This window comes from Stegodyphus dumicola, chromosome 9 (genome assembly GCF_044657685.1).
Source record: "Stegodyphus dumicola isolate Sdum_Otavi_A_Nest chromosome 9, ASM4465768v1".
In the NCBI taxonomy this organism is placed as follows: domain Eukaryota; kingdom Metazoa; phylum Arthropoda; class Arachnida; order Araneae; family Eresidae; genus Stegodyphus; species Stegodyphus dumicola.
The window spans coordinates 9,523,139-9,545,559 of record NC_140776.1 but is presented as its reverse complement, the minus strand read 5'-3'; the positions used below and the strand labels follow the sequence as shown (position 1 = coordinate 9,545,559).

General features: G+C 30.1%; 1 long non-coding RNA gene across 1 annotated transcript; it reads left to right on the top strand.

Moving 5' to 3' along the window:
• Positions 1–8,149: 8,149 nt before the first annotated feature.
• LOC118199470 (uncharacterized) lies at positions 8,150–16,518 on the top strand. Its single transcript, XR_015043193.1, has 3 exons — positions 8,150–8,495; positions 10,822–11,021; positions 16,322–16,518. It is a non-coding gene; the product is annotated as an uncharacterized LOC118199470 (long non-coding RNA).
• The last annotated feature ends 5,903 nt before the right edge of the window (positions 16,519–22,421 follow it).

The window sequence follows — 22,421 nt, the reverse complement described above, 5'->3', positions numbered from 1 at the left end:
CCGAAAACGTTCAGAGTCCGTGTCATACCGTTCTATAACGGTGTTAGGTGTATTTAGAACGTTCTACATAACGTGCTAAAGTGGTGCGTGTAACAACCGTGTATTTAATACGTACATTTCGACGTACAACAATCATGTTTTTTGAAACGTTTCCAGATTGAGTTATAAAATACGTTCGACATAACGTGCTAAATTTGTTTATGTTAGAACCGTATTCTTAGGACGTACATTTCAACGTAAAATACTGGTACTTTTCGAAACGTTCTCAACATGTACTGGGAAAAACGTTCTAAATTACGTGCTAAAACGGTGCGTATTATAACCGTGTTCTTAGGACGTATATTTCAACGTACAACACTGGTACTTTTCGAAACGTTCTCAACATGTGCTGGAAAATACGTTCTAAACGACGTGCTAAAGAGGTGCGTATTATAACCGTGTTCTTAAAACGCACATTTCAACGTACAATCCTGGTACATTTCGAAACGTTCTCAACATGTACTGGGAAAAACGTTCTAAATTACGTGCTAAAACGGTGCGTATTATAACCGTGTTCTTAGGACGTATATTTCAACGTACAACACTGGTACTTTTCGAAACGTTCTCAACATGTGCTGGAAAATACGTTCTAAACGACGTGCTAAAGAGGTGCGCATTATAACAGTGTTCTCAGAACACATATTTCAACGTAAAACACTTATACTTTTTGGAACGTTCTGATCATGTGCTGAAGTACGTTCTACAGGACGTGGTAAAGCTGTGCGTATTATAACCGTGTTCTTCGGACATGCATTTTAAAGTACAATACTGGTTTTTTCGAAACGTTCCCAGACATACTATAAAGTACGTTCTGCATGATGTGCTGAAGAAGTGTGTGTTACAATTATATTCTTATAACGTACATTTAGAAATACAATACTGGTATTTTTCAAAATGTTCTCAGCATGTGCTATAGGCCCCCAGCGGCCGAGCGGTAAACTCGCTGGATACTGTTAGTTCGGTCCGAGGTTCGATTCCCGCGAACGGGCTGGCTGCATGGCGCTTTCGTGGTTTTCCCATGTGTAACGTGTATACGAGCCAATTTCCCTTAGGAAGCCCTCCAGGAAGGCATCTCCCTTCCGTGTAGTGCCTAAGAGCGAAGCACGTTAATAAAAAAAAATGTGGTATAAATTACTTTATACATGACACGCTAAAGCTAATTACACTGTGTTTCTTAGGATGTTCTTTTCAGAGCATCCATTGGTAATTTTCAGATGGCTCACTGCATGCTATCAAGCGCATTCTACATGACGTGCTTGTTACACCTGTATTTTTCTGTACATTTTAATATATAAAACTGCCGTGTTGTACCATGTTTCTTCGTTAAAACATTTGGAGCGTGTGCTATAAAGTACATGCTACTCACATTACAATTATACTAATTACCTAGGTTTCAGGCAACCGTCAAATTATTCATTTTTCATAAATACTTCAATATCTTTTATTTTGCCGCAGTATTAGTTATAGAAAACATTTTCATTATATATGTACTGTAAAGACAGTTCGTAAGGCTTGTATTTCAAAAATAGATAAAATAATGTTTCTTAAAAACTGTATTCTGCTTATTAAATGTAAGTTATTTAGAATTTCAAAAAAATAAATAAATAAATAAATAAAAGTTCCTGCATATTTTTTTAGATGAAATTATGTCGATTTTTTTTTTTTTTTTTTCCATTTCGCATTAATCATTTGTGTTTGCAGTACATTCATGAAACGTGTCATGAACTTTCTATTAGAACAACCATGTGAATATTATGTAGATTTCTATGTGCAATATTGGTATCTTCCATAACATTTGAACATGGGGTAAAAAAACTACATGTTATTCGCGTTACAAATGCGAATGTACATATTTAGAATAGCAACAGAATTATGATGATGTTAGGACACGTTTGCGAGCGTGCTAATTTTTTTTCCCTAAAATGCACGAATTATTCGTATTGTAGGTGTTAAATGTCGTTGGTGATGAACTGTTTCTTTCAAGTGAAAGAAGAGAAAAGTCACTTAATGATTTTTATTTAAGAAAATTGTTTTATAAATTTTATTAATTTTACAAACATGTAAACACGTATACAATAATAATAATAATAATACACACGTATACAATAATTTTAATAATAATAATAAGGATACAAATTTGGGGCGACAAAATCCGCTTTTTTGCTTGAACATTTTCCATGTTTCTCACCGCCTAAAACAGGCGTCATAAAGAGGATATTTGTCAGGCACACAGACCAAAATCTCTCGCGAACCCCCACCTTCACATATTGCAACAATCTATGATATTGTACAAGATTTACAATAAAGCAGAGTGATACTATAGAAAATTTAGGATAAAAATGAGTCAATGGAAAATCAAACTTATTTTCGAGCGCATGTAAAATAATTAACAACACATGGACCCGAACTCTTTAATTAATTACTTAAGGGGCCTCGAGGGCCCTAAGTAATTGATATGCGCGTTACCGAATATCAGTTATAGTGAGAACTGAAAAGTGCATGACATCAGTAGAAAACCACTAGATAACAAGCATTAGTAAATGCCAATAATCTTATCTAGTAATACGTTAATGCTTAATTGCTTTTCTTTGAAAAAAATGAAAAGGCCTTGGGATTATTGCAAGATTTGGATACCTAAATACGCCACAAATGGAATCCCTTCTGAGTGATCACCAAATGAGTCATTTGTCCACTATTACGTTTTTACAGAAAAATAAAAAATTGAAAATTAGGCAGCATAAGAAATTTATGAATTCAAAATATCTTGATATTTTACACTTGTTATCCATTTTCATAGACATGAAAAAAGAAGAGTATGAAAAAAAATAGTTTTTTCAACAGCATTTTAATTTCATACTCTATATATTTGTTGCTTTAATTTTTTCCCTGGTTAAAAACTCTGCGAATTGGGAAAATTTAATCCTGTTATTTTTCGCAAATTTAAATAATTTAATCATTATTCGGAAGATCACATATATGAAGCTGAAATTTATCAATGATTTTTAATCACATGCGAGAAATTTATGTATATCTGCATCGAAACTGTTACGAATATTATTAAGCTGTAGATTTTCAAATGAATTTATATAGTTCCTTTTATATAAATTTGTTCTTTATTCATATCAACTTTTAACTCAGAATTTGATTTCCTGTATGAAAATCATGTCGTCCAATTAACTAGAAGCTATTTACATATTATTTCTGAAATTTAGCAAAATATTCGTTGTTTTAATGAAAAGCAAATTTTATTTGCATTGCTCATCTATTGACAATAACATGTAAACAAAGTATTCTTGAAAACGCTTAACTTTTTGAACAATCGTGCGTGCAAAGCTTATGCACATTCGGTAAACATGGAAAATAATATTTTACTTTACTTCCAAAAGTTTATTCTCAGAAGTCTATGAGCAAATGTTTTTGATTTCCTTAAAATTTTTACCCTGTGACTATGACTCATTCTCGAGGATTCAAAGTTTTACACCGAACTTGGCTGAAAGGCCTCAGGTTCCCGCTGCTTTTGACCATTCTCAAACTAGCTTTCAAGACATCGTGGGACGCCAAGTGCCTCGCCTGTGGCCACGTCTGTTAACAATAAAACTGATCTTTCTGGTTACCGACCGCATTATTTCCTTTTCACGGAATACAATAATGTTTACGTCCATTCCCAAAATGTCAATATAAAACAGCAATTGGATCGTTTCAAGATATTCGATGATTAAGAACTTTAGGTTTTCTTTATAACACTGTGAAGTTCATCAATTCCAGATTTCTATAACTTTTCAATTAAATCTAAAAGTGCATTTTATTTCCCTTTATAACTATATCCTTTCAGTATTTACTCTTATTATTATTTTCATCATCAAAGAACCGTTTTTTGTATACTGTTTATAAGGAACAGAAAATGTTTTACTTTTCACTTAGCACTGTTATCTCTGATGAAACAAAACTTGGTATGTACAAAATTTATTCACTTGTAGAGCAATAATCACATTTAGCCTACAAATAAAAGATTTAAAGAACTACCCAGATTTTTCAATTCAGAATTTAATATCTAGTATTAAGTACTTTAGAACTTTGAATATTTGGAGTTATAAAATACTTGTTTCGTATCCGTAATTAGTTCAACAAAGTAAATAAATATTTTCTACATGCGCTAATCCAAACTTTAATTATGAAACAGAATATGCTCTTATTCAAGAATAATTTTATTTTAAATATGTGCATACTGCTCTAATTAGAAAAAAAAAAAAAAAAAAAAAAAAATGAATGAAAATTTCAAATGAAATGAGTTTCAAATGAAGCAACACAAAGCGAGTTATGTGTTTCTTCAACAAAAGAAAAATAGCTTTCTAGCAACATGGTGGTTAAAAAGAAGATTTTTCTCTAATAAACTGGCTAAAATAACGCTGATTATTGTTTAGAAACCAAACCTATATGTTCAAATATTTGATTACTATTATATAAATGTTCACATAGAATTAATTAAAATTTACCATAAAATATTTTAAGAATAATTATTGTTAAAATATCCACATAAAATTATCGCCCCCCCCAAAAAAAAAGAAAGAAAGAAAAGAGAAGAAAAACTTAACTTAAATGGTGCAGTGTAATAAAATCTTTAAAGACTTTATATTTTTAATAAACGTGCACATATAAAATTTCAAATACACTCAAAAAATCCTTTTGCGACTACAGTATTTTAAATTGCTGCATACAATACGTCTGCATGCATATAACAGCATTCGAAACCTGTTAAACATTTGTATATCTTCTTTTGTAATAAAAAATTATGAGATTTTCATAAAAATTGCAATCGGATCCTGCAATATCCAACTTAATAGCTAATATGAGTTTAAACTGAAGGCATTCTGTACCATTTAAATTATACATGGCCATAAAAATTTTAACTTAAATGACATACGGTGCATTTAAATGATGTGTATAAGCATAAAAACTTTTTATTAACAGGGAAATTTATTATTTTCATAGTTATATGAATCTAATGATCGTTATAACGTCATTTCGCATCCTTAGAAAATGTCTTTGAGTATCAACGGTATATGAAAAGTAAACCAAATAATTCAATTGAAAATAAAATTCAAAGTAAAAATTGCACAATGTTATGGAAATAATGTTTAAAAAAATATTATTCGTTTGTTCTATATTGCACGCTAGACGTAATTAACGTCAAAAAAAGTTGAATGTGATTTTAAGAGTGATGATGGGCGTTCTACTTTTGTTAGCATTATTTCGATATTTTGAAACTGTAACGTATCATGGAAAAATGTTCGCTGAATTACAATTTTATTTATTACCTGATCTTTGGATACCTTGCAGATTGCCGTGTAGAGTCATATATGATGATGGAAAACATGGAAGGTAAAACATAGTCGGACACATGCATGAATTTTTCAGGAAAACACAGAAACTCGTTATATCTTGTTATGCTCATAGCAGGAATGAATTGCATTTTTTATTTATTCGTAAAAGGCGGGGATTTTTAATTTTATTTTCTGCATCTATGTAGCGCGAAAAATTCTGATAGTCATGTACAATTCCCGCTGAAAACAATCTGCGAAACTAGTTGAGAAATGAGAACTGAAAGCTGTAGTCTCAAATTCCGGGCATTCATAACTTAATACATTCTTAGGAATGGCCAGTCTTCATCAGTTATTTAGCCATTCCATTACCGAGAACTTTGCTGTGAGTGCGACCGATCTTCTGCCGTCAGAAAGGGAAAAGTTTCGTCGCAGTTTTGATGGAGAACACTCCGAGGGACTCTCACTTCTCTTTCCTAGCCAGCAAAACACTCGAGAAAACTTCCGTCTTATAAATGCTTCTTTAGAACTGGTAAGAACTTAAAAATATAATATATGTTTTAAAATATTTTAAGGAAAATTTTAAAAGAAATTCCATATGTTTCTGTGAGACATCTAGTTAAATAAATTGCAGTGTTTAGATTTTATTTATCTCTTACGATCTGGTCTAATACTTATTTTCATTGCAATAAAGTTAATAAAATAATTCAGCAGAAAGATTTGCAATTAGAAATCGCAATTTGCAGGAAGAAAGTGCCGAATTTGAAGAGTTCTTTTACTATGCTTCTATTCTATTTGGCTATGGAAAGCAACGTAATTTTGAAAATTGTTGATGCACAAAATATATTTCATAAGTAACTTCAATTTTTAATTTCAGAATAATAGGGTGAAGGATAATAAATTAGGTGATAATCTAAACATACTATAGAAATTGCAATTTAAAAGAAAAACCCCGTTAAGGGGCCCTATGATCCAGCTTGCGAAGACTACCAAAATTACTTAAACCGACCCTAACGATACGATATGTTTTACCTAATTGTGGAGAACAGTTTTTCCTGCTATTCTGTTTACATTATAAGATTTTTTCACCCTTCTTTCCGCATACCATCGTAGTGTAACTGCAAGCACGCTAATACGTATTCGGAGGATTCGGAATTCGAGTACTGCGGATTTCTTGTTTCGTGAGTTCTAAAAAGCTTTACAAGGGGCGCCCGAAATAAAAGATGGTAGACAACAATTCGTCACTACCAGGATTTTTCGACTGAGCCACCTCATACCTAGTCACCCTTAAAAGAGAAAGTATATAAGACTTCTTTTCCTCACGTGTTTCATGTTTCCTGGATCGATTTAACCTAATGATGCTACGATACCGTAACTGATCCTGCTATTCTGTTACTTATATAATCGACTCAAAAATAGTAACCAATGACACAAATAACAGGATCATGTTCCGAAAATGTAAAGCAGGCGTTATTCACGGTGGTGTCAGTAACGTTTTACAAGAACGTTCTGAATTATGCCTATCTGTTACACCTTTTATCCGTATAATCGCACGTCAATTACCGGTATTAACAGTTTCCATTACATGTAAAGACAGTATAAAAGTGTCTCATAGACGGTATAGTGGTTAGGGAAGCCTACTACCACACTGAAGGTCCCGGGTTCGAATCTCGGAGAAGACATGAACGTTTGTAAATGTATAGTGTCAGTGTGGCATGGCGGCACTCTAAATATGCGGCGACCCGAAAGTCATTTCGTGGGGATTGGTGGAAGGGGAGAGGAGTGGGATATCCCCGGGATGCTCTCTCTCAAAATTTGGGGTGGAAAATAGAAGTCCAACCTCTCTTCGGAATAAGCTCTGGCAACCATTGTTCCATGTAATATGGACACGACAACAACAACAAAGTATAAAAGTTTACGTAGTAGAGCACATTAAAACGTGTCACATGGACAGTGTATGTTCATGAAGGGTATCTTTTTTTATATGTTTAAGTATGATATTCATAAATGTCTCTTAAGAATAGTTTAATATATATAAATCAAATACGTATGTGCATTTATGGATTCTTTGAAATACTAATGTTTCTTTAAATATCATTATGATGTAATAAATAAAGATGTATGCTTTTTAATATTTCACAATGCATTTAAAAAGAAAGCTAAGAAAAAGGATGCTTTCTCGCGAAGCATTCAGATGCAGAATTCAAAAACACACACGAACATGCCCAATAAATTAAATTAAACTCGGAAAAGGACACTCTAATACTTCTGTGTTAATAAATTTAAATTTCCTACTACCTTCCAATCATGAAGATCAGCTTAATTTCCAGATATATTGGACAAATTTCAAAATATTCGAATATACTTTTTAACCAACTTTTGTTTACTATCAGATATAAAATATTTCATCATAGTCGTGCCATGGTACGTTGATTTTTCTATGATAATTTTTCTAAAATTATAAAAACATTTGTTGATGTCGACGAGAATACGAAAATATGTTGGTTTTCTGCCATAATTATCTGATTAAATTTTGAAATTAAAGTAACTTTTGCAATGTGTGGAACTTACATCACTTGCAAGGAAAGCTGCTAGTTAAATTCTCGACTTGATGAAAAATTTTAAAATTAACACCTCTGTTTTTGATTAACTATTAAACTATTACCGTATAAAAACACTATAAAAGCCAAAACGTCTCTGCAGTGAATGTGTTGTAAATTGTAAAGTGCCTAGTAAAACATTTTTAATTTTTGGTCGATGGATTAATCAAAACAAAATGTTTTTTGTACGTTTACTTTTTTATCATCTCACTTGACTTATGAATCTGCACACAGTAGACTTTAGGCTGGAGCTCTTTCCGCTTCTCCATATGTTGTCCCACAGCACTATTTCTCTCAAGGACGAAATCACTTTTTTTCTCTCAAAGTACTCTCCCTCAAAGTATGCCCTGCGGTCCAAAAAACGTATGTAACCAATCAAATCCTGAAATTACTGACGTCCGGCTGACTCTGACCTCAGTCATTCTTAAAGAAGAACGATTCGAAAGACCGGGGTTTGAGGTCATCAAGAACACCCCTAAAATTATTCCAGATCGAAGGGAAGTATTGATGTCTCTGTTTTATCCGCTCTACTAAAAGTGTAAGTATGCATATTTTCACATTTTTAATCGTATTTTTAATAATGAAAGTTTGCTAAAATTGTTTTGTATATGTCTAAAATCTTCCAAATGCTATAATCATATTGATCTCAAACTTATCATAGCTGCCAACTCAAGTTTTCAACTCAGTCCCAGTTTTTCATCACATCTCAAGGTAAATTACCAAATCTCGAGACATTAAAGTCTCGAAATTTAAATCTTTACTAGAGAAAATTTTTCCCAGCAAAAAAACGAAATTTATCAAAATAATGAAATTTTTAATTAGGCGAATTGTATTCGTCCACCTGTAATGATTTTCATAATAATTTTTTCTTGTTAAACTTTATTTCACAAAACTGTATTTTTTTATTAATTTTATTGACCTTAATAAATTTTTCTTATCGGATTTCGTTTAATCTGAGTTGTTTTAATCTGCTGTAGACATCAGTAGATTTTTATGTGAAGATTTAGGCAATGTTTAATTAGTTAATTTTCGTGTTTAATTTTGTTTACTTTAGTACCTGGCATATTACTAATTTTATCTAGTGTTGTTATGTATGTTAATTATTAATTTCACATGCATCGTATATTTAAAAATACTTTGATAAATAAAAGCTTTGCTTCACTACTGAAGATTTCCTCAGCATAAAAAAGCGAGGAAATAAAAAAAAAAATTAAATTAGTAAAGAGCATAAATTTTAGACTATCTAATAAAATGCTAATGCATCTTACTTCAAAATTGAATTACAAGTACTATAGTAACCTGAACCATCATGCATCATAAACTGAATCAAAGCGAGTTTGGAATTTCTTTGAAATGGTATAACCTCGCAGAGTGAAAAACCTTTCATTTTTCTAGAGCAAACCCGTCTTTAAAGGAAATCTCGTCTTTTAAGATTTTCCAAGGCTGGAAACTATGATCTGCATGCATATACGATTGTGTTTATGGCTTTAGAAATACAATTTTATACTATTCAAATGTAGTACTGGTATTTTATGCACGTACTGTTTTCATTAAATTGTAAAGAAAAATTAAAACACTAAGAGAATTAGATATCTTAATATTTACACAAGCAATGAAATAGACATTTTTTATTATTTAGAGTTGAAAACTGAAATTTTGGCTAGTTTTTTTAACTTTTTGATAACTATTTTAGAGTAGTTTAAGTTCTCCAGCTAAAGCGGCAATAAATAAATAAACAAATAAATAAGTAAAAATTTTAACTTTCAATAAATCACTGGAACTGCACTGGAGCGATGTAAATGAAATATATTCATCTCACATTGGTCTAAGACATTACGTACCAAGCGAATTTAATCGTCAACCTAGAATACTTTAAGAAATACAGAGTTGGAAGGCAACAAAGTTTCTTTATTTCTTTTATACACTAGGCCTGTTGTTATGAATTCAATTTTACCATCTGCTATGTACAACAACTTTCTTTTACTACATGTGGAAATTTTTATTTTAATAAAGCCTTCAGATATTCCTTTCTCTAATGATGCATTTGCAGAAAATGATTTTAGAGCTTTTAAACACAGTATTCGATTACATGGGAAATATTTATTTAATAATTTATTTAATAATGTATAATGTTCTATCTTTGATTCATTTAATAAATGATGTTCAAGTATTTGGGCCTCTTGACACTTTTTGTTGAAAACATTTGAACTTTTTGGGGAAACTGAAAAATATGCTTTGTGTTCTTTCAAAACCTTTGCAGCAGCTTGCACGCAGATATGCTTAACAAACACGTTTTGACGAAGAAAAGGAATCAATAAGTGAAATTAGCAAAATATATCGTTTCAACTCTCAGAATTTAAGATATCTGCTGACACTGGTGATAATTGTTGTTTATTTATAGACAAATCAGTTCTAATAATCAAATATCTGTTAGAAAATTCATCGGAAAAAGAAATTGTTTTTTTACAGATTTAATAAACAAAAAGAATTTTAGTCATCCTTTCAGTTCTCTAAATTTAGGTGTCATTATAGTTTCAGAACTATCAATAAATTTAGAATCTACATCAGTGGAATCTGTTAACTGTATATATATATGCTAGTGGCATATAGGGATTATTATGTTTGTTATCCATTGTGTTTTTAATAAGGTGTACTAACAGAGTTTCCCTCACCTAGAAAATTTTAAACTGCCATGGAAAATACAAAATATATTCAGAAAGTCAGGGAGGAATTTTCCCAGAATGTCAGGAAGTTTGAGTTCGTATAAGACAAGCTTTTTAATATTGATAATTAACTACATATAAAGTAAGATTGCTTCCATTCAGTCTCAGAACATTTACGGATTTATTTCATTACATTCACAGAAAATGGCATTTAGCGTTGTACATTTGCTAATGACCGATGAAGTGGCTGTCGTCCAAGCAAATGAGTGTCAGATGATAAAAAGGGACATGTAACTGGCCTTCGTATAAAGAAAGAAGTCACACGGAAAGAGCAATTCTGGAACACAGAGAACCAGATACATACTGAGAGAATTTTTATATTGTTATCCTGGGAGAATATTGTAAGTATTCTACAAATGATTTTTACGTCTGTTTTCCCATATTAATTTAATTGGTAGGAAGTTTTTCGAGAGAATAAAAAAAATTGAAATAATATGTTTTCTGAATTGAAACAGGCCCACCAGCGGCCGAGCGGTAAAGTCGCTAAACACTGGTAGTTCGGTCCGAGGTTCGAATCCCGCGAACGGGCTGGCTGCATGGGCGTTTTCGTGGTTTTCCCCATGTGTAACGTGTATACGAGCCAGTTTCCCTTAGAAAGTCCTCCACGAAGGCATCCCTCCCCTTAGGCAGATAGCCCTAGTGTGCTTTGCCATAATTAAATACACCACACACCACCACACCACACCACCTGAATTGAAACACTGAAATTTTAAAAAAATGTTTTGATGCGTAGGAAAATGTATTAAGCATACTTTAATTTTTCTAAACAAATATTATTTATCCTTATTCTCTCTAATTAATTGTCCTCATATTATATCAGCTTATGTTTTAATAGTTTCACTCCGAAATAAATCATATCTACATTCTTAATTACGGTTCATAGTAAGACTCTAATATTCAATATACTTTGCTAGTTTGTGAATTTTAATACAACCTCTTTAAAAACTTACCCATATATAAAATAATGGATGCTCAAAGGAAGACTGAAGGAGAGATTTTAGCCTGCGGATCCATATAAATGTCAAATTCAATTCCATTGAGTGAAGTCATGAATCAGGCTCCAGAATGTTAACACTGTGTTTAAATTTAATTAAAAAACGCCTATCTATATATTTTATTTACAAATCTGAATAAAAATATAATTTTCAATAATAAAATTTGAGTTTTCTATAAGAAATGTTAAAGTGATTAACGATTCTAAACAATAAATATGCTGTTGAGTTGAAAGATGAGACTGTATCTAATGAAAAATGTATGCATTTTTGTAGCTAATTATGCTACAGTTGAATTTAAGTCCAAAAACGGCTTTAAAGACATTGAATTTTAGATTCAGGTTCAGACTTTGAAACACCAAAACAGAAGCGAAAGAGGCCATTAACATTCTGATACATATCAGAATACTAATTCTTCGGATGATAAATTAAATGCAAAAAGAAACAAAACAGAATTACCTTCTACTAAATTAAATTATAGCTAAATAAAAAGAAATTCCTTTTAATTTTTCCTCATGCGGTAGTAAATTAAATTTTACTACACTTTCTTAAGCTTCTTTACTTAGTTATATTAATTATAGTAGTAGAAGATGTTTTTAATCATTTATTTCAGTTTTTATTTTTTTTTATAATTAAATCGAAATTATATGTTTAATTCCATTATAATAATTTTGTTTGCTGATTATTTTTTCCTTTATCAAAGTTAAATTTTATTTTGAAATTTTTCATTTTAACAATTTCACATTATGAATGTTTTTCTATTATAAGATTTTTGAATTCTACGGTTTTCTTTTTCTTGGTGGCTTGTGCTTTATGTCACTGTACATTTTCAAGTTCTTTTTATAAAAAGTTTGTACTTTAGTAGTACTTTTATAGTACATTTTATATAAAAAGTTTCTAACTTTCAAATTAACAAAATTTGCTCTTTTCAAAAAAGTGTTGACTTTTTCATATTTTTATATATTGGGTAACTAATTTTGAATCACGTCAAAAATTAACTGGCTATTTAGTCATTTACTTTTATTTTTCAAGAATGTTCATTTCAGAGACGCTTAGCGCTATGTTTAATTCCTCAGCATTAACTTTGCTTATTAGCTATTTTTTCACGATCTAAATTCATTAATCTTTTTTTTAATTTCATAAGTTTACTAAGTCCATATTTTCAAAATTTGGCCAGCTTTGCCTTCTCTGTGGTTTTGAATTCCGCATGTGTCTTTTTTTTTTTTTTTTCATGTACATTATGTCATTCCTATTTTCCAAGTTATTAATTTTTAAAAACTAAAAGGTAAGTGATATCGTGATAAATACTGATTTCAGATACTTGCAGTTTTTATCATTATTTTAATTTGCCTCATCGGTTGCTAAATGTATAACACTAGCGAAGACTGGGAGTTCGTCTTGGCTTCTATTCCAGACGAACGGTTTTGTTGCGTAGTTGGTTTTCGTGGTTTTTCCATGAGTAGCATGAATACGAGCCAGTTTTCCTTTGAAATTCCTCCACGAATTCATTCCCTCCCTTAGGCAGATATCATTTGTACACTTCGTTATATTCGAGTATCCTTAAATAATCATTAAATAATTTTTAAACAGTTTTAAATTTTTTGAAAATTTTTAATTTTGAATTAAGGTTTTGGTCTTTTAATTCAAAGGACTCTTTGATTACTTGTACAATTCATCCAGATATAATTTGATTTCTCTGTTTATAATTCCATTTTCTTTCGGCTGCTCTTTGACAAAGACCGAAGATAGATTTTAGATTAATTCTTTAAATTTCATGCGAACTTTGTTTTATTTATGTATTGATTTCATTTTGCTCCAATTTTGTTTTCCATGTTTTTGATTCATTCTTTTGATTTGTGACTTATTGTTACAGAGTTCATCATTTTAGGTTTATATTAACTCCATTTGTTTGAATTCACATGTCTCTCTGTATGTATATATATATGCAAGGAAGAGGAAAGTTCAAAAGCGATTGCTTAAAAGTACATTTGGAAATTAAAATTTTAAAATCAAAAAATACCCTCACTTCCAATATTTCACTTAACATGATCTTTGAGACTAAATCGCGATTTCAAAATACATAAAAATCATATTCTAACCATATTCTAATCATATTCAAAAAAATTTCAATGATTTTTTTCAAGGATTGTATATTTTTCTTCAAGTGAATTTAACTAAATTCAAATAGTGACATTACAGAGCGTGTTAATTTTGTATTTCAATCTCGAAAATGATTGCTTTAAACGGCGACCATTTCGAGAGCATTTTGACATAACTGACGATATATAAAATTGAAGCGCAATTTGTTGGCGACGTTTGGTGCTAAAAACAATTCTTGACCAATAATCTTCTTACAAAATTAATTTTAGTAAGTGTTATAATTTGTTTGTCATTTCTAGGATAACCCATATTGATTTTTTACTTTATATTTATTAATTATATACATATGTATAGATTTATATATATCCGTCGATCTGTTTTTTTATATGTGTTAACTTTTCACATATCACATCGATAAGATTAGTTTTTAGTGCATTCACAAGTTTTCCAACATTGATTCTAACAGTTTTATTTCGCGTGTAGGCTGTTTTTTCACCTTTCCATGTTAATATTTTTTTAAAAATTACTTCCATGTTAATATTTTAAAAAATACTGCGTTGAACTATTTTATACCACAGCTCCTGGTAACTTTTTAGCGAGCTCACTAGAATATTTCTTACTATTATTTCATATTTTTGCAGCATTTTGCGCAAAAAAATTTTTAAGACCAAATAGGTCTTACGTCAAATTACTTGTTAGCTTTTCAATTTATATATATATATATATATATATATTAATATATATGGCATTGCTTATTAAAAGTTTTTTGTGGTTAAAACTGATCAGATCTATTTTAGTAGAATCTAATGAGTAAGTATTATGTTGCGCTTCTTGTAGTTGTTCTCCATCACAGGTTTAAAATCATAAGCACTCATTAAATGAATCATGAAATAGCTTTAGCACTACTGTTATATTAATAGATGTAATTGTTGCCCCAAAATTTGGCTACTCGGCTTTCCTGAAGTCTATTGCTCTAAAAAAAGAAAAGTCTATAGTAAAATGCTTTATTCAATTTAAAACAAGGGTGCCAAAATTCCTAAATACATATTTGTAGGAATGAATAGAATTACATATTAAACGTTTTTCTCACTTACACATTTCTCCATTTACGTTGACAAATTTTCATGACTAAATACTACTTCACTTTTTGTTAAGATTATTTCACGTTTAATTAGATACCTGCGCAAATTTAATGCAAATAAAGCACATTTAACAACATATAATGACACAATTCTAACTAATCAATGCACTAATCTCTAATATTAAATTGAATTTACATTGTAATTTGATTTTAAATTAATTGTAAATTTCTCATATTAAATTAAATTTTAATTTGAATGAAACACTAGGATAAAAAATTATTCTGATTACTGAAATGTATTCATATATGCAAAATGTAAATAGCAAATAATGTTTCAAATCAAATTTCTCAATTTTATATTTATACTTATTATATGTATAATAAATTTTAAAATATTTAGGGAGTCATAGTAAGATATTTTTGCTTGTGAGTCAAAGTTCTATTTAATTTCCTTAACATTCGTATTAAAATACATATATAGTGTGTATATACATACACACACACATATATATAAATTTATTTCCTAAACAATATTGATTAATTGATTATATCATCTCCTAAGTTTAATTAAAGTAAAATTATTTTAAAAGAGTATATATATATATATATATATATATGTAAAACGTTTATCTTTACATGCATATGCACATGTACTTAAATTTTTATCATAGTTGCACTGTATTCTCTTATTTTAATATAAGCATTTCAAGGAGACAGTATCCATGCTCCTTATTTTCGTTCGTAACATATATGTTGCCATCTCTTCAATGAAATAATTTTTTCTACTCCATGACTGTAACTCATATGAACCTTTAAGTGCGGTGCCGAAATAAAAGGAAAATAGGAAAAACGAATCTCCAGAATCGAAAATCTTTTGCAGCACATGTTACCCTTGTTCACTAGAGAAACTAAATGGGGAAATAGCTACTTGAAAGAAACGCAATTCGACATTTTTTGTTTGTAATACTTCATAATTTTATGACCATTTCATTCTTTTCAAATATTTTAACTAGACCAGCATTTCATGATTTAAATAACCATTTTCGTTTCTTTTCTGGCAAGGAAACAAATTTCATTTTTTTATTGTTGATAATGCTATCTGAGAATGCAAAAAAATGAGGTATTTGTATTGCAAACTTCAAAATCTTTAACCAAAAATTATCTGTTAAAAATCCTTTTTCTTAATTCCATTATATTTTTAGTTCCCGCTTTCTAAATAACAGTTCAATTTGCACTTATCTAATTTTTGAAAAATTGAAATTTATCTAAAATTTTGATTTTTTTAAAATCAACTCTAACAGCGAAATCTCAAATTGAAGCATTATTCAATAGTACTATTTCAAGATAACATAATTTTACATTAAACCGACCACATAGGATGAAACAGCATCGCTTTTATTAAAGTTTGAGAACATTTATTATTTCTTGATTATTTAGTTTAAAAAATATTTTTTTTTTATTCTTTTAGGTGCTTTCAAAGAAAATCGGGCCACCAGAGAGGTACCTTGCAATATTATTGAACATATTATAAAAGACTGGTTGAAAAGTGTTTCATTTAGAGAAAAGTATCATAAACAAAAAGGAAACAGAAGGAAGTTTGTAAACAATGGAATAAAAAATTTGTGTATTAGCTTGTACGAAAATACTGTAATTAAAGTTATTAATTGTTCAGTTTGTTTCCTAACTTTCATGAAGACTTGGATTGGTAGAGGATACTTAGCTTAAGCAAATATTGTATCTTATACATTGTATTACTGAATATGAAAATAATTAGTTCATTGAATTTGAATGTTTGATTCTAGAAGAGAAATTTATTACATGAATATGCAATATGGAAATTAATTTCATTACATTTCCTTTAATACTTTTAATTTTGCTTTAAAATTTTATGAAATAATATAAAACTATCAGTTTATAGATTTTGGGAATTTAATGCATTCCTAGTAGCTGAATTAAATTAAAACCTTTTGCAATAAATGCTTCAAATTTTAAATTATGACAATAATTATATTTTAACTGAAAATTGCTTGTTAAGAACCTTATCCATTGACTGGACCATCCACTGAACTAATTTTATAAATCAAATTTATGGCAAAATAATGAATTTGTGAAAGATATATGTCATTTTATTTGTTTATTAACTTTCAAAATACACCTTCTAACTTTATAAAAAAATTACATGGGCAGAAGTAATTTTAACAGAGAACTGTTTAGTACAGTTAAATTGCTTGTAAACAGAACACAAGAAAAAATATTTATTTTTAAAATTTGCATACATTTAAATGCAAACTTTTAAATTTATTTTAATGACAAGAAATATCCAAGCATTCAATTTAAATTCCCATCATCCTGATGCTTTCAGTCTACTGCAATGACAAAAACTCTAGACAGCAGTAGTCTCATATAAAGTTTAAGTACAGTTATTAAACTGGCATATCAGAGCTTATTAGTGTTGAAAGAAAACAATTTGTTTTTAATTTACTGCAAAAAAAGTACCGAGGATTATATTTAATAAGAAATAATTATTTCGTCCAGAATATAATACAGTCTCCCATTAAAATAGTTTGGTGTATATGATCACATGAATAAGGTTTCAGAATTTTGAAAATTGCAATGATTCTGGCCATATATTAAAAATCGTGATTTGCAGTCTGATTCCTTTTCCTTCCAGTAAGAACAATAACTTTATTTTTTGGTTAATTTATTAAAATTAAAATACATTTCTATCATTAGAACTGTAACAAATCTTGTTTTTATATGTAGTTAATAAGAATGGTGTGTAAAACTTCTATGGGAATATAAGGTCTAGATAATATTGCATTGGAAAAATTGCATGTAAATGTAGAGAAAAAGTGTAAAGTTTCATTAATAAATGGCATGTATGTAATGAACTAAGAGAATAGAAATAAATAATAAAATTTGAATTTTGATGCACATATAAAGCATAACATATATTTGTAAATGTAACATTTTAGGCTCAACTCTTCAAACAGATAATGTCTTTTCCAGAAAATTGCAGTGTTCTCTTCCGTTAAAGAAATGTAAATTATCGTATGAATTCACTATTTGGAAACTAAGTTTCGCATTAGACGCAAGTATTACAAACACAAATATTTCATGTACTGTTGTCTTTCAGAGTGTGTACATATAGACCGGATTCAGAACGTTCTAGTTAGACGTAACTCAAAACGTTCTAGTTAAACGTGATTCGGAACGTTCTTTGCATGTTATACAGAAGTGTTAACAGTACAAGTATTTGACGTGGTATTGCTCGTCATAAACCTTTAATCTATAGACGACAGTCAGAACGTCTGCCCAAACGTTAAGAGAACGTTCTGCTAGCACGTTATAGAAACTTTCAAAGAACGTTCTAGGAACGTTATATAAAATTATTACTAGTACCTCATTTTGACGTTCTATTGTCCATTAATGAACTACATCTTACAGACGTAATTCAGAACGTTTTGCCTGAACGTTAAAGAAACGTTCTGCTAGAACGCTAAAGAAACGTTCTGCTAGAACGTTGAAGGAACGTTCTGTTAAAAGGTAACGGAGCTTCCATATAACGTTCAAGGGACGTTTTATAAAATTGTTAGTAACACCATTTTTTGACGTTCTAATACCCGTTATTGAACTGTAACATACTGACGTGATTCACCACGTTCTGCCTGAACGTTAAAGGAACGTTCTGTTAGAACGTTAGAAGAACATTCATAGAACGCTATAAAAAAGTGATAGTAGTACCACTTTTGACGTACTACTGTCCGTTATTGAACTTCAATACATAGACGTGGTTCAGAACGTTCAGGTAAAACGTGTCAAAAACGTTGTACTAGAACGTTAATGACACGTTGCATGAAAGTGTTACAAACACAAGTATTTGACGTGTTATTGCCCGTCTTAGAACTGTAACATGTAGACGGCATTTTGAACGTTCTGCTTGAACGTTCCCGACACGTTTGTGAAGCACTTGCTCTGAACGTTCTTGTGCTAGTTGGGACGAAGATTTAAAAGTTTTTTTTTTACAAAATTCCATTTTTTTTTTTTTTTTTTTTTCATGTTTACAGCATGCTGAGATTTCGAGCAAATTTAACGAAAGGTACAAAGAATATGTGATAATGTTCAAAAGAAACTTTAAAGTAAAATTTGAAATGAAAATAATGAATAGTCGATGAAACATGAGCATTTCCAATAAAACAAATTCGCATGTGCCAAGTGCGATGTTTATTTTATAATTTGGTATCCAAATATACCAAATGCTGCAAATATTCCAAGTGAATATCTTGCACTTTCAAAGGGATATCGATGAAATAATGAGCTGTATTCCTGGAACTAAGTGGATGATAAGAGAATTTTCAAAACGCGCATAAAAGAGTATTTGATATCAAAACAAACAATTGTTAAAGAAAGAAAAATTACTGTTTGCGGAAAATCACTTATCATCCACAAAGCAACTGCATTATTGCCTGCTCATTATGTTGTCGGTATCTTTCTAGATGTGTGATGTTCGTCTTGATGAGAGGTTCTCAGTCGGGGGTAATTTCATAGTTTCAGGAGGGACCGCGATTTGCTTTTTATTTACCTGCTGAGCATTTACTTTTAGTTTATAAACATAGGAAAACTAATTTTATTCAAGTTTTAATATTTATTAATATTTTTTATATTATTTCTTGTCAATTTATAAAACAAATGAAAAAAATAATCCAAGTTTAAATAAGTGTATGTGTATTTTTCGTGTTACGGAAATTAGGGGAGTGGGAATCATCGCCTATTAGCAATGGTGAAAAGGGTGGGTCCATGAGGCAAAAAAGTACTACATGGTCTAGAGCTTTTAAATAAGTTGCCGTGTGTACTTGGTCACCAAATTATGAAAGAAAAATTCGAGCACACGCAATAATTTTTTTTTAAATTATTCTTATAGCTTATCCATTATTTACAGTTTTCATTTCAAATCTCGTTTAAAATTTTCGTGTAAAGTTTTCCGTAAATTTCGTTAAATGTGGTTGAAACCTCCGCATGTTACACGAAGAAAAAAAAGAAAAAAGAGTAATAATAATAATAAAATCTGAAAGGTTTCGGATTTTAAATTACGTCCAAAGGGGCGTTTTTTTAACGAGTTGTGTGTTACCTTTATTGGTTAAATATCATGTTCTTTGCACTTAAACCATAAAATTCACTTGAATAGCAATGTCGCAAATAATTTTAAACTGAGCCTTTCTTTAGAATTTCCGATACACAGTCTCATGGGGTAAAGATAAAATTGTTTTTTCTGTACAACTTTGCCATCGCTCGCTTTGAAATCCTTGAGTTTGTTAATTAAAATTCCCGTAAAGTTTTACAAAATATGAAATTGGTAATAAAACAAATTACAAATTTCAAATTTGAGCTTCCAGATGCCCATATTCGCAGTAGGATTACGTTATTCAAAATTAGATGGCTCTAGGTTCCGTTATTTTTTCACAATGCGAGAAACATTCATGCATTCATTCAAATTCTTCATTATTTAATTTCATTAAATATAATGCAAGGCGATAATGTTTGGTGGCATCAGTTTAAAAAGTGATTCGGCGTTTATAATGAATTATAAACGCCGAATTCATTATAAACTCATTATATATCCGTTTCATTATATATCCGTTTTGGCATTTTGAGAAAATGCCAAAACAAAATTAATAGCCCCTAAAAAACTCGTGAAAAAAATTGCAATTTTTGAAAGAAATTTTCACAGTTTTTCGTTAAATATACATGTTATTCCTACGAACACTGTACATAGTATGCAGTACATTTTGTGAATTACCGACCATTTCTTAATGATTTTAATACAGAATGATACAAAATGTTGTTCCCTTATTTATTTTGTTGTTGGTCATTAGTGACTGATATGTATGTTCAAGCATGTTATTTACACGACCGCATTTACAGAACGACTCGTTTAAAAAAATGTCTAACATCCAAAGTGTCCTAGTGTAGATCTATACCCATTAAATAAAATATAACAATTAATAATTATATTATTATGTTTCAATATTTTCTTTCGAAAATAAGGAGAAAAAAGTCGTTTTCTCTCTCTTAAATTTTTGCTTTCCTCCGCAGCAACTTCCATCAACGTGGGTTGCGATTAATTTGAATTACACACATGTGGGCTGTGAGGCTAGTTTCGATGCGCTGCGTCTACGAACCGACCAAGAAAAAAAGAGCAATCGCCAAATATTGTAGAGGTGTGACTGTAAACAGAGAGTCGAATCTTACAACCCTATTTCAAGGTCATGGTTTATCAGGACTTATTTAGGTTTGCACAACTGTCAAATGATGGCGCCAAGTTGTTGCTTCATTTTTGACGTAAAGGGGTTGTAGAAAAAGAATTCTTTTATGTTCTTGTTTATTTATTTTTGGAATTCGCGGAGAAAACGTGCATTGGTTTTACGTTCATTATTCGTAGATGTCAGCCCGCGACTTTTCTTTTCTTCTACAATATTCATTCTGTTGAATGAAATTCCTCAAAAATTTCTTATCTTTACAAATCTCTCATCGAATGTATCTTCATAATTTTGCTCTTTTACGCAGTGAGGTAATTTATAAGATTACGATTGTTACAATGTTTTATGAAAACAAATAATTGAAAAACTGCAGTCTTAAAAACTTACTGTAAAAGGCTGATGTTAAAAAATTTTAAAATATCAAGAAATTTATAAACTATTTAATTATTTTGTACACGGTAATGGCGTTACTCAGCACTTAGTACGGTGTTAGAAAAATTAATTATAACAAAACTGGAAATGCTCGTTAAACTTTTCAGTTCGATATATTATAAATTAAATTTTTTATAAATTTATATAAATTAGATGTGCTATTAAAATACGATTGAATTTATTAAAAAATTCGTTTACTGCTTTTAGATCTTTTAATTTATTAATAACATCTTTAATATAAAAATATAAATTAAGGATGTTACATTTTACCGCATGGCAACACTGAAAAGTCCATTATGCGCGAAGGCGTACCGAAGACAAATTAAAGGTATTGTTTCGCAGAGTGGGGACGGCCTACATTCATCGCTCGTCAATATATTTAGTATAATCATATTTGCAGATTTTATTTTGCCAGGACGTAATTTTACGTGTTTACATGTTAAAAAAAAGTCTGAAAGCTTTCAGATTTTATATTACGCCCAAAGGCTAATTTTTTTAAAAGTTTTGTACGTTACCTTTATTTATTAAATATCATGGTCTTCGCAATTAAACCATAAAATTCAATCCAACAGCAATATCACAAAATATATAAAAGAGCATATCATTAGAAAGAATTTCCGATACACAGTCTCGCGCATTGAAGATTTTTTTTTTTTTTTTTTCCGTACAGTGTGTTGCCATTGCTGGCTTTGAAATCGTTAAGTTTCTTAATCAAAAACTAATAAATACTTTACAAAACATGAAACAGATAATAAAACAAATTCCAAATTTGGGCTTCCAGGTGCGTATATTCGGGTGGAGACGTACGTTAATCAAAACTGGATGGCTCTAAGTACCGTTGTTTTATCAGCGAGAAACATTCATACAGAAATTTTTCTG